General features: G+C 41.8%; 1 protein-coding gene across 1 annotated transcript in view; it reads left to right on the forward strand.

Moving 5' to 3' along the window:
• Window positions 1-13,225, forward strand: part of FCGBP (Fc gamma binding protein) — an 86,532-nt gene that overhangs the window by 17,222 nt on the left and 56,085 nt on the right. The window contains exon 3 of the mRNA XM_060185930.1: window positions 11,801-12,036. The gene's annotated coding sequence lies outside the window, so the exon portion shown is untranslated. The remainder of the gene's footprint in view (window positions 1-11,800; window positions 12,037-13,225) is intronic.

Raw genomic sequence — 13,225 nt, forward strand, 5'->3', positions numbered from 1 at the left:
GGGTCCCCTTATAGCTACAGATCAACATGGGCAGAGTTGACATCTTCATCAAAGTGTTGTTGAGTTTTCACCTCCATGAATGTATGGTATATCCTTATTTGGTTCTTTGCTTTCTTCCTTCAGTTCTTTCCCTTCTAGCATGCATATTCTGCTCATGTTTGGTAGATTTATGCCTATTTCATTCTGTTTTTTCCTATCTTGACAGCACTTCCACATTGTGTTATCACTAGGGCTCGTTGCCAGCACTATGAATCCAGTGCTCCTGGAGGCTATTTTTCCTATTTTGTTGCACTTGCTGTTGCCCTTGCCATGGTTGTTATTGCCATTGTTGCCATAGCTGTGTTGTTGTATAGGACAGAGAGAGGAGGGGAAAACAAGAGAAGGAGAGAAAGATAGACACCTGCAGACCCACTTCACCACCTGCGAAGCGAGCCCCCCTCCAGGTAGGGAGCTGGGGACTCGAACCGGGATCCTTAGGCTGGTCCTTATGCTTTGCTCCATGTGTGCTTAACCTGCTGTGCTACCAACCAGCCCTCCTGAGTTGACTTTTTTTTGTGTAATTTTTTGTTTATATTTATTTATTTTCCCTTTTGTTGCCCTTGTTTTTTATTGTTGTAGTAATTATTGTTGTTATTGATGTCATTGTTGTTAGATAGGACAGAGAGAAATGGAGAGAGGAGGGGAAGACAGAGGGAGAGAGAAAGATAGACACCTGCAGACCTGCTTCACCACCTGTGAAGTGACTCCCCTGCAGGTGGGGAGCTGGGGCTCGATCTGGGATCCTTCTGCCGGTCCTTGCGCTTCATCCACTGTGCTACCGCCAGACTCCCGAGTTGACTTTTTAAGATAATAGAAACACAGATGGAGAGAGAACAGGAAAAACACCACAGCACTGATGCTTTCCCTAGTATATTGGGGGTTGGATTAGAATCTGAGTCCTGTGCTACGTGACATAGAAGACACATTAACTAGCTACAGGCCCACTGACATCCCACCAGGAATGTGGACCCAAAAAGCTGAACTAATGTCCATCACATGGGCACTTCTCTTCAGAATAGAGAACGGGGTAAACATATACACTGGCTTTGAGTATCCCTTCTCTGGAGTACATACACACAGGCTATCTGGGAGGAAATACTAGACTTACTAGGTGCTGTTATGCTGATAGTTGGAGTAGTTATAATATACCACCAAGCCACCAAAAGACAGACTTTTAGCTTAAGGAAATAATCTGGCTGACTGATCTGTAAGCACTCTTCCAGGACTAAATAGCCGCAGTCCAAAGTCCTAACCCTTAGACCACATTTGGATAGAGCTCCCTTTGAGCTTAGGGACTCAGAGGTAGTGAAAGGGTCAGTGAGTGGGGATTCTACAGTGGTTGCTTGGTTTTGGACAGTCAGCATACAGAACAACTAAAGCTAGCTGGCTAGAGAGTGAGTAATGAATTGGGCTTGTCCCAAGCACCTAGTGGAAGATGCCGTTATTCATCTGTACCAGGGGACACACTATAGGAGCAATTCAGCTTGTTAGTGGCTCCAAAAATTTATTGTCAGTCCTCAGATACAAAACTATTCAAAAAGTTGTCCAGACTGGAGGTGATTATGCTTAGTGAGATAAGTAAAGAGGTGAAAGACAACTACCAGATGGTTTCACTCATGTGAAATCTAGAGAACTGATGCATGTGTTTGCAAAATAAATAAATAAATAAATAAATAAATAAATAGCAGAAGCAAACAAATATCTCTTAAGATTCTGTGAAAACTGTGATTGTTTATCTTATGGATGCCTCCCACACAACTGTGCTGCGTTGAGTCCACAGGATACTCGTCCCTGCCACCAAAAAATATGGGGACAGTGCTGAGCACCCCAAACAGGTGTTGCAACATGGACCCAAACTTGACTCCATCAGGTATTTCCATGAGCCACAAACTGACCTGGAATTGCTTCTCCAGAGGAAAGCAGTCATGAGATTGGTAAGGAAGGGCTGACTACCTTCAGTTTCAATCATCAGCCTTTCTGTCTGTTTCATAATAGTACTCTACTTCCTCAACTCTCTTTGTGTCTTACCTAAGGGATGAATCATGTCACTTGTATTGGATAGCATGACCTACCTGAAAACTGAAGTTCTTTTTTAAAAAATAAATTTCTGTATTAATATGTGATCTATCTGTACAACATGGCTGGGACAGTTGAGGAAATCTATACAGGATGTCCAGCATTTCCCCTTTCCACTTTTGACAAAGAGAGACAGCAGAGGAAATAGAGCAAGAAACACAAAAATCACATACAGGGAGCCAGGTGGTGGCACAGCGGGTTAAGCACACATGGTGCGAAGCGCATGGACCTGCATCAGGATCCTGGTTCGAACCCCTCGCTCCCCACCTGCAGGGGAGTCGCTTCACAGGCGGTGAAAGCAGGTCTGCAGGTGTCTTTCTCCCTCTCTCTGTCTTCCCCTCCTCTCTTCATTTCTCTCTGTCCTATCCAACAACAACGACAACAATAACAGCATCAATAATAACAATGACAATAACAAGAGCAGCAAAAGAGAAAAATAAAAACATTAAAAAAGAATTTTTTTTATCATAAACAATTACAAGTGATAGTCACGGAGTTTGGGGGCCAGGGAACCCAGGGATCCTGTTCTCTGCATTCCTTCCTCACCACCTTTTTCTAGCCCATAAAATGACAGCCTGAGAAGTAAACAGCCAGTTGGGAGAGAAATCTACACACATCCCATCTCTCTACAGGTACAGCAGCAAGTTCACCAGACACTCTCACCAGGCTGACTGTTTGGCGTATCAAAATCTGTGGGACAAGAGGGCAAGAGAGGATTAGGCAATCTCACTTTTTGGGGGCATGATTTCTTCTCACTCTGGCCCTCTATCTCAAAATGAACAGGATGCTTTCAGCTTTCACTAAGACTCAGGCTGAGCGGTGACAACTAGATGGAAGGCACTGACCACCTGCAGTCCCTTGACTTACACCTGTTTGTGACTCAGCACTGTCACCTTTCCTCCATTTACAGGAACTAAGCTTTAGGAAGGCAGAGACTTTTGTGCTGTGTCTTTCCTTATCCACCCTCCTCAGTTCCTCTAAGGTGAATCATTTCCAAAGAACCCAGTGCTCTGGCCCAGTGGTAGTACTAAACACTGGGGAATAGTTCAGTCTGTCCCTTCCCTTGTCTCCCTGACAATACAGCAAGCATCTGACTGAGGCCCACAGCTTGGCTGCCAGAGCAGCTCTTTAGCAGACCCAGGGCTGTGTGCCAGGAAGGTAGGTGGGGCGAAGGGAGAAGTTTGCATGGCTAATTTATGCAAATTGTTATTCTTGGTCCTAGAGCCTCAGTAGTAACTCAGATTCTCCTCTCCCCATGTAGGCCTCAAATGGTTCCCTTTTGCAGGTTACAATGAATAATAGCAGAGTTTTTTTTTTTGTTTTGTTTTGTTTTTAGTATTTTTATTTATTTATTCATAAAGAAGATAGGCAAAGAAAGGGTGGGAAGGAGGGGGCAGGGAGGGAGAGAGAGAGAAAGAGAGGGAGAGAGAGAGAGAGAACCAGACATCACTGGTACATGTGCTGCTGGGGGTTGAACTTGAAACTTCATGCTTGAGAGTCTGTGCTTTATCTACTGTACCATCTCCCAGACCACGAGTTTTTTTTTAATCTGTTTTTTTATTATTATCTTTATTTATTTGATAGAGACAGCAGAAATCCAGAGGGAAGGGGGTGATAGACAGTCACCTGAAGCCCTGCTTCACCACTTGCAAAGCTTTCCCCCTGCAGGTGGGGACTGGGGGCTCGAACCTGGGTCCTTGTGCACTGTAATGTGCGCTCCACCAGGTGTGCCACCACCTGGCCCCAGTTTCCTCCTCTTCTTCTTCTTCTTCTTCTTCTTCTTCTTCTTCTTCTTCTTCTTCTTCTTCTTCTTCTTCTTCTTCTTCTTCTTCTTTTTCTTTCTTCTTCTTCTCCTCCTCCTCCTCCTCCTCCTCCTCCTTCTTCTTCCCTATTTTATTTATTGGATACAGACAGAGAGAAACTGAGATAGAAGAGAGAGATAGGAAGAGAGAAAGATAGATACCTGCAGCACTGCTTCACCACTCCTGAAGCTTCCACCTGCAGGTGGGGACCAGGGTCTTGAATACAACCAGTTGCACCACCTCCCGGCTTCCTATAGCAGAATTTTTCAGATGGACTTTAGCTTCTGATTGTCTCATCTATATTCAGCTTCATGTCACAGATGAGGAAATAAAATAAATCCAAACTTAACCAGGATTTGAAATATAAATGACTTGACTAAGGTTACATGTCAGTTCTGTCAAGACTGAGTGAAACTAGAACTTGCACCCAGGTATCTTAACTTCTAAACCATGATACTTTCAAGTGGCAGGCTGGGGAGGTGAGGATTAAGGGAGGGGAGAGAGAGATAGACAGAGATAGACAGACACACCAAGAGATCATGCTATATGAATAATGTTCTCTTGTCTTTACATTACTGAAGAGACACAGGGCAAAGGAGGTTAATTGGGCACTGTAATTTTAGGCAAGTAAATCAATTTTTTTAAAATAGATTTTTTTAAAAAAGATTTTATTTACTAATGAAAAAGATAGGAGGAGAGAGATAAAGAACCAGATATCACCCTGGTACATGTGCTGCTGGGGATTGAACTTGGGACCTCATGGTTGAGAACCCAATGCTTTATCCATTGCGCCACCTCCCGGACCATAGTAAATCATTTTTTTTAGGGGGCCAGGTGGTAGTGCACCCAGTTGAGTGCACATGTTATCATGTTCAAGGACCCAGGTTCAAACCCCTGGTCCCCACCTGCAGGTGGGACGGTGGGGGCAAGAGCTTCATAAGTGGTGGAGCAATGCTGCAGGTGACTTCTTTCTCCTTAATTTTCCTAGCCTTTCTCAATTTCTCTCTTTCTGTCAACTAAAGACAAAGACTATATTGCCCCAAAGTAAATGACTCCGGGGGCAGGGGAGGGACATATTTCAGGTCCTGGTGCATGATGGTGGAGGAGGACCTAGGCTGGGGCGGAGAGTGTTTTGCAGAAAATTGAGAAATTTTACATGTGTATCAATGATGGTATTTATTGTAAGCCATTAATCCTCCTAATAAAAACATTTAAATAAATAAGGGTGCCAGGGGGGTGCCGCTTTCAGTTAAGTGCACATAGTACTATGTGCAAGGATAAGTGCAAGGACCTGGGTTCGAGCCCCTGCTCCCCACCTGCAGCAGGGATGCTTCACAAGCAGTGAAGTAGATCTGCAGGTATCTATCTTTCTCTCTCGCTCTTTGTCCTATCAAATAAAGTGATGGGAAAAAAAGGAATAAAAAGGCTGTCAGGAGCAGTGGGTTTGTCGTGCTGGTGCCAAGCCCCAGTGGTAACTCTGGTTGCAAAATTAATTAAAATTTAAAAAAAGGAAGAAATAAGTCAGAAAGAGAGGATGAATATGGGATGATCTCACTCATAGACAGAAGTTGAAAAAGAAGAACAGGAGGGAAAAATACAAAGCAGAACTTGGACTGGAGTTGGTGTATTGCACCGACTCTGGGGTGGGGGACGGCTCAGGTCCTGGAACATGATGGCAGAAGAGCACCTAGTGGGGGGCTGAATTGTTATGTGGAGAACTGGGAAATGTTACACATATATAAACTATTGCATTTTACTCTCGACTGCATCCTATTAATCCCTCAATAAAGAAAGTAAAAATAAAAAAAAGGAAGACATGCCTGCAGGGAGCAGTGGGTTTGTCATGTAGGCACTGAGCCCTAGCAGTAACTCTGGCGGCAATCTTTATTAAAAAAACTCAGTATTTTTTTTTAAAATTTAAAAAAAATATTTATTCATTTTCCCTTTGTTTTTGCCCTTGTTTTTTTATTGTTGTAGTTATTATTGTTGTTGTTATTGATGTCTTCGTTGTAGGATAGGCCAGAGAGAAATGGAGAGAGGAAGGGGAGACAGAGAGGGGAGAGAAAGATAGACACCTGCAGACCTGCTTCACTGCCTGTGAAGCAACTCCCCTGCAGGTGGGGAGACAGGGGCTTGAACTGGGATCCTCTCACTGGTCGTTTTGCTTTGCGCCACCTGCGCTTAACCACTGTGCTACCGCCCGACTCCCCAGTATATATATATTTTTTTACAGGATTCTTTAACCTACGACAGTGAAATATGAAGTAATGGTAGCCTAAGGGATAAAATACTCAGAAGCATAGAAAACAGATCTCTTCCAGTCTGCTTTTCCTAAGTATGTCAGGTTAACCTTAGGGTTATTTCCAATGCTTAGCTTAAACAGTTATTCTCATTAGAAAAAAAAAAAAAGCTTGCCTCATTACTCAAACTTACTCTGCTATTCTGGGTTCTTACTTGGATTATAGTGAGGGTGTGGAAATTTCAGTTTAACCAAAGAAGTGAATTCCGAGCCCCCCATTCAGCCATATTACCTCAGTAGACCCCAGTGTAACTATAGTCGTTTCTGGGGCAGGAGTCCGAAAAATCTGACATGATGCCTATTCCATCCCCGCCTGTGATGTATGTGTACAAATCTGTGGGCGACAGGGTGGGTGGTGCAGATTACACTGGAAGCTTGTGGGTGATAAATGAGGACTTTTTAACTAAGGCAGATTTCTCTCAGTCTTAGTTAATTAAAAAAATAATATATTTCCTGTGTGTTCTTTCTATATTTTGGGCATTATTCCTTTATTGGATATGCCCCATTCTGTAGAGTGTCTTTTTGTTTTGGTGATGGTTTCCTTTGCTATAAAGGAAATTGAAGTCTTTTGATGAACTATCTGCAAGTACTGCCCATTGGTATGTCCCTTAATCCTAACTATGTTTTTTAACTTGTTTGTTTTATTTTTCAAAAAATATATATTTTTACTTACTAGTGAGAGAGAGAATCACTCTGGCACATGCAGTGCTAGGGATCAAGTTCAGGAGCTCCTGCTAGCAAGTTCAGCACGCTAGTTGTTGAAAATATCTTGGTATACATATATTAAATATATATATGTGTTTTATTTTTTTCTTTTTAAACAGGGCACTGCTCAACTCTGGCTTATGGTGGTTCTGAGGATTGAATCTGGGACCTTTGGTGCCTTTCTATATCACCATTAATTATGTTGTCTCCTCAACTCAGACTTTTTTTTTGCCTTTTCTGTTACTTATTTATTTATTTTAATTTCTTTATTGGGGGATTAATGCTTTACAATCAACAGTAAAACACAATAGTTTGTACATGCATAACATTTCCCAGTTTTTCATATAACAGTTCACCCCCCACTAGGTCCTCCTCTGCCCGTGTTCCAGGATCTGAAACCCACGCCCTCACCACAGAATCTTTTACTTTGGTGCAATAACTCAAACTTTTTTTTTTTTTTTTTAACAACAACAACAAGTAAAATTTGTGAGGATAACAAAAGGAACCATCACCAAAACATAGAAACTCTCTATAAAATAGGAAAAATAATATTTATATTAGACAAAGGGCTGATAACAAAATATATAAAGAACTCACAGAACTCAGCAGCAGCAACTACAAAATAAACAGCCCCATTAAAAACTATCTAGTGGAGTAGTCCGGGAGGTGGCACAGTGATAAAGCTTTGGACTCTTTTTTTTTTTTCTTTCAGTTTTTTTTTTTTAATTTAAGAAAGGAGACATTAACAAAACCATAGGGATAAGAGGGGTACAGTTCCACACAATTCTCAATACCCAATCTCCATATCCCATTCCCCTCCCTTGATAGCTTTCCCATTCTCTATCCCTCTGGGAGTATGGATCCAGGGTCGTTGTGGGTTGCAGAAGGTGGAAGGTCTGGCTTCTGTAATTGCTTCCCCGCTGAACATGGGCGTTGACTGGTCGGTCCATACTCCCAGTCTGCCTCTCTCTTTCCCTAGTAGGGTGGGTCTCTGGGGAAAAAGCTTTGGACTCTTAAGCATGAGGTTCTGAGTTTGATCTCCGGCAGCGCATGTGCCAGAGTGATGTCTGGTTCTTTCTCTTTCCTCCTATCTTTCTCATTAATAAAAACAAAACAAAACAAAACAAAAAAACTATCTAGTGGGGAATCGGTCAGTAGGACAGCGGGTTAAATGTAGGCGGCACAAAGCACAAGGACCAGTGTAGGTGTAAGGATCCTGGTTTGAGCCCCAGGCTCCCCACCTGCAGGGGAGTCACTTTACAGGCAGTGAAGCAGGTCTGCAAGTGTCTTTCTTTCACCCTCTCTGTCTTTCTTTCTTCATTTCTGTCTGTCCTATCCAACAACGATGTCAGTAACAACAACAATAACTACAACAACAATAAAAAACAAGGGCAACAAAAGGGAAAATAAATATATAAAAAAAACTATCTGGTGAAGGAACTGAGTCAAAGAAGATATTCAGATGATCAATAGAAATAGGAAAAAAAAATGCTCCAAATCACTGATTATCAGAGAAATGCAAATCAAAGACAATGAATTAGCATCCCACCTCAGTGAGAATGACCTACATCAAAAAAAGGACAGAAACAAGTACTGATGAGGATGTGGAGAGAACAAAACTCTCCTACACTGTGGCTGGGAGTGTAAATGGGGCCAGCCTCTGTGGAAAACAGTTTGAAGATATCTGAAGACGTTAAAGTGGACCTACCAGAAATTCCTCTCCTAGGGTTCTATCCAAAGAACACAAAAACATTTATCCAAAGAGATTTGTACACACTTAATGTTTAGGACAGTGCTCTTTGTCATAGCCAGCATGTGGAAGTGACCCGTGTGTCCAACAACAGATGAGTGGCTAAGGAAGAAATGGAGTATGTTCACAACAGAAAACTACACAGTTGTAAGAAACGATGACATCCTCTCCTTTGTTCCAACATGAATGGAATGGAGGGGATTCAGTTGAGTGGAATAAGCCGTAAGGAGAAGGATGGATACCTGATGATCTCACTCATAGATAGTAGTAAGAAACAAAGCAAAGGATGACAGTGGACTGTAGTCTATGGCACAGGTTTGGGGACTCAGAAGGGAGAAGGCACAAGCACTAAACGGAGCTTGGGGACCTAATTTCCTCTGGTGGAGCAGATGTTGGCTGGTTTAGTGGAGGGTGAGAGATACTCACACCTACCAGGGACAAACGTGGAAATGTACCCTTGTGACAATAACAATCCTATAAATCAACATTCTCTCAATAAATACTGAAACTGAGGGGGGAAAAGCATGTTGGAAACTGATCCCAAGGTTTCATAGTGCACTGAGCCACTTCCCTGACTCAGCTTTTTCCTTTTTTTTTTTTTTTTTTGTTGTTTTTTGAACTAGATCAAGAAACAGGAAGAGGAGAGGAAGAGAGCAAAGCAACATCTGCGACTCCGGTCCAGCATGCACGGAGTCTCGACATGGTGCTAAAGGCTGAGCCCAGAGCTTTAAGCATGCCACGTAAGTGTTCGACCTTCCTTGTCTCTCAATCATAATTCTTTTTTATTATTTATTAATTTACTTATTTATTTTTAGCAGGGTCAATGTTGGGGCTTGGTCCTTGTATAACTCCACTGCTCCTAACAGTTGTTTTGCTACCTTCCTTCCCTTCCTTTTTTTTCTTCTTTCTTTGTGATAGAGGTGAGAGACAAAGAGAGACAATAAGGAGAGAGAGAGAAGGAGAGACAGTTGCAACGCTGCTTTCACCCATCAAGTTCCTCCTTGCAGGTGGGGACCAGGGGCTTGAACCCAGGTCCTCATACATTGGTAGTGTGTGTGCTGTGCTGGGTGAGCTCCCATCCTAATCTTATATAGGTTTACATTATTGAACAGGACTCAGATCTGAACAGTTAATACCTTAATCAGAATTTCTCAAACTATTTCAATACCAGGAAACCTTGTTGACTATTGGATATGTCACCCCAAGCCCAGATTCGTACTGGACCAGAGATATCTTGCAATAATGCCAGTGAGAACTTTCATCATGATTTACAATTAAAAGTTCTTGAAGCCCCCACACCTATGGACATCTAATCTTTGACAAAGTGGCCCAGATTATTAAGTGAGGAAAGCAGAGTCTCTTCAACAAATGGTGTTGGAAAAAATGGGTTGAAACATGCAGAAGAATGAAACTGAATCACTGTATTTCACCAAATACAAAAGTAAATTCCAAGTGGATCAAGGACTTGGATGTTAGACCACAAACTATCAGATACTTAGAGGAAAATATTGGCAGACTCTTTTCCGCATACATTTTAAAGACATTTTCAATGAAACGAATCCAATTACAAAGAAGACTAAGGCAAGTATAAACCTATGGGACTACATCAAATTAAAAAACTTCTTCACAGCAAAAGAAACCACTACCCAAACCAAGAGACCCCTCACAGAATGGGAGAAGATCTTTACATGCCATACATCAAATAAGAGTTTAATAACCAACATATATAAAGAGCTTGCCAGACTCAACAACAAGACAACAAATAACCCCATCCAAAAATGGGGGGAGGACATGGACAGAATATTCACCACAGAAGAGATCCAAAAGGCCGAGAAACACATGAAAAAATGCTCCAAGTCTCTGATTGTCAGAGAAATGCAAATCAAGACAACAATGAGATATCACTTTACTCCTGTGAGAATGTCATACATCAGAAAAGGTAACAGCAGCAAATGCTGGAGAGGGTGTGGGGTCAAAGGAACCCTCCTGCACTGCTGGTGGGAATGTCAATTGGTCCAACCTCTGTGGAGAACAGTCTGGAGAACTCTCAGAAAGCTAGAAATGGACCTACCCTATGACCCTGCAATTCTCCTCCTGGGGATATATCCTAAGGAACCCAACACATCCATCCAAAAAGATCTGTGTACACATATGTTCTTGGCAGCACAATTTGTAATAGCCAAAACCTGGAAGCAACCCAGGTCTCCAACAACAGATGAGTGGCTGAGCAAGTTGTGGTCTATATACACAATGGAATACTACTCAGCTGTAAAAAATGGTAACTTCACCATTTTCAGCCGATCTTGGATGGACCTTGAAAAATTCATGTTAAGTGAAATAAGTCAGAAACAGAAGGATGAATATGGGATGATCTCACTCTCAGGCCGAAGTTGAAAAACAAGATCAGAAAAAAAACCAAAACAACCACAAGTAGAACCTGAAATGGAATTGGCATATCGCACCAAAGTAAAAGAGTCTGGGGTAGGGGTGGCTGGGTGGGGAGAATACAGGTCCATGAAGGATGACAGAGGACCTAGTGGGGGTTGTATTATTCTATGGGAAACTGGGGAATGTTATGCATGTACAAACTATTATATTTACTGTTGAATGTAAAACATTAATTCCCCAATAAAGAAATAAAAAAAAAAAAAAGAATAGGAAAGATATCAAGGAAGGAATGGAATATGGAGTTCTGGTGGTAGGAATTGTGTGAAGTTGTATCTCTCTTATCCTATGGTCTTGTCGGTGTTTCCATTTTATAAATAGAAAATTAAAAAAAAAAGTCCTTGAAATTTGCCTAGCAAGTTAGAGTAATCAGTGAAGGACCCCACAATCCCTGAAGGTTGTTTGTTTCTTCTTAAAATATGGCTTAAGGTGGTGCCAGGGATTGAACCTGGGATATCAGAGCCTCAGGTATGAAAGTCTTTTGCAGAACCATTGTGCTATCTCTCAGACTTACCCCACTTCTTTGTAACACCTTCTCCAAAGCAACCTGTATTGTATGGTATTCTAATTAAATATGTGAAAATAAAAAGACAATGATCCCAAGAATCTCGTATTTGCAAACACACAAACTACCATTAAGTTGCCTGTTTATATAATAACATCTCTTTTTTTTCCCCTCCCTAGTTCTCACCTTTATGTTTGGGAAAGGTGTAATCTTGTCAATTCAGGTTTAAAATCCACCCAATTCTGCCAGAACTGTAAGGAATATCATCAACTGTATTGCCAAGTGACACCCTCCTCCCCACCAAGCTTCAAGTTAAATTGTCCTTCTTGGACACTGCCATCCACTGATTCCTGACTTGACCTGATCTTAGTTAAAATTCTTGAAAACAGAAACCAGAACTTCAACAGTATATCTGGTATGTTATTTAAAAAATATTTGTTTTCTTTTTGTTGCCCTTGTTGTTTTTATTGTTGTTGTAGTTATTATTGTTTTTGATGTTGTTGGTGGATGGGACAGAGAGAAATGGAGAGAGGAGGGGAAGACAGAAAGGGGGAGAGAAAGATAGACACCTGTAGACCTCCTTCACTGCCTGTGAATCGACTCCCCTGCAGGTGGGGGGCCGGGGGCTCGAACCAGGATCCTTACACCGGTCCTTGCACTTTGCACTACGTGTGCTTAACCTGCTGTGCTACGACTCAACTCCCATATCTGGTATGTTGTATCTGGTCCTCAGGATATATTTTGATTAGTAGAACATATAATCAAACTTAACCTCTAGCTACCTCGAGAGCTAGTTTACAAATGATGTTTATTTCTTGGGATATTTGTTTCTTTCACCACTGGCCACTCTAATGACACTTAACAATGAACAAATACGTACAACTGAGGGGGCCAGGAGGTGACACACCCAAGTTGGAGCCCCCCAAATCCCACCTGCAGGGGGCTCTTAACAAGTGGTGAAGCAGGCCTGCAAAGTATCTTTCTCTCTCCCTCTCTGTCTTCCCCTCCCCTCTCAATTTCTCTTTGTCCCACCAAATGAAATAGGGGGAAAATACTTACAGTTGAAGGACAAGCAGTTCTGTTTCTCAGATCTTGAACTACATTCCTTGCTAACAGGAAGCAGCTAGGGCAGTACTTCTCTTAACCATCAATAATGAGATTTGGATAAAGAAAAGGGGAGATTTGTATCTTTGAATCCCCTTCTCAATAATGGTATGTTTATGCTCAATGTTTCGCTGCAGCTTTGCTCTCCTAAGCAATTAATTAGTTAGTGATCTGCTATCTCCCCCATCCTTACACTGTCCACACACACTGAAAAGGGGCTTTATTATCATTGTATGTTGTTGTACAGGAGCAGAGATTGAGAGAATGGAGTTAATTGGTGGAACCAGTGTCCTGACACGGAGGGAGGGGAGTTGTATTCTGATAAGTTACCCTCTTATCTTTGTTCTCTGAACTTTATGTTGAGTTATTAGCTAACAGTAATTAGAGGCTTTAGCATTGGACACTATCTCTCTTTGATAACAGGGCTATAAAACAATCAATAGAAAAACAAATACAAAAAAGATAATTTAGAAAAATAGCATGACATATAGTTGATATAC

The sequence above is a fragment of the Erinaceus europaeus genome, chromosome 2 (genome assembly GCF_950295315.1).
Source record: "Erinaceus europaeus chromosome 2, mEriEur2.1, whole genome shotgun sequence".
Classification (NCBI taxonomy): Eukaryota; Metazoa; Chordata; class Mammalia; order Eulipotyphla; family Erinaceidae; genus Erinaceus; species Erinaceus europaeus.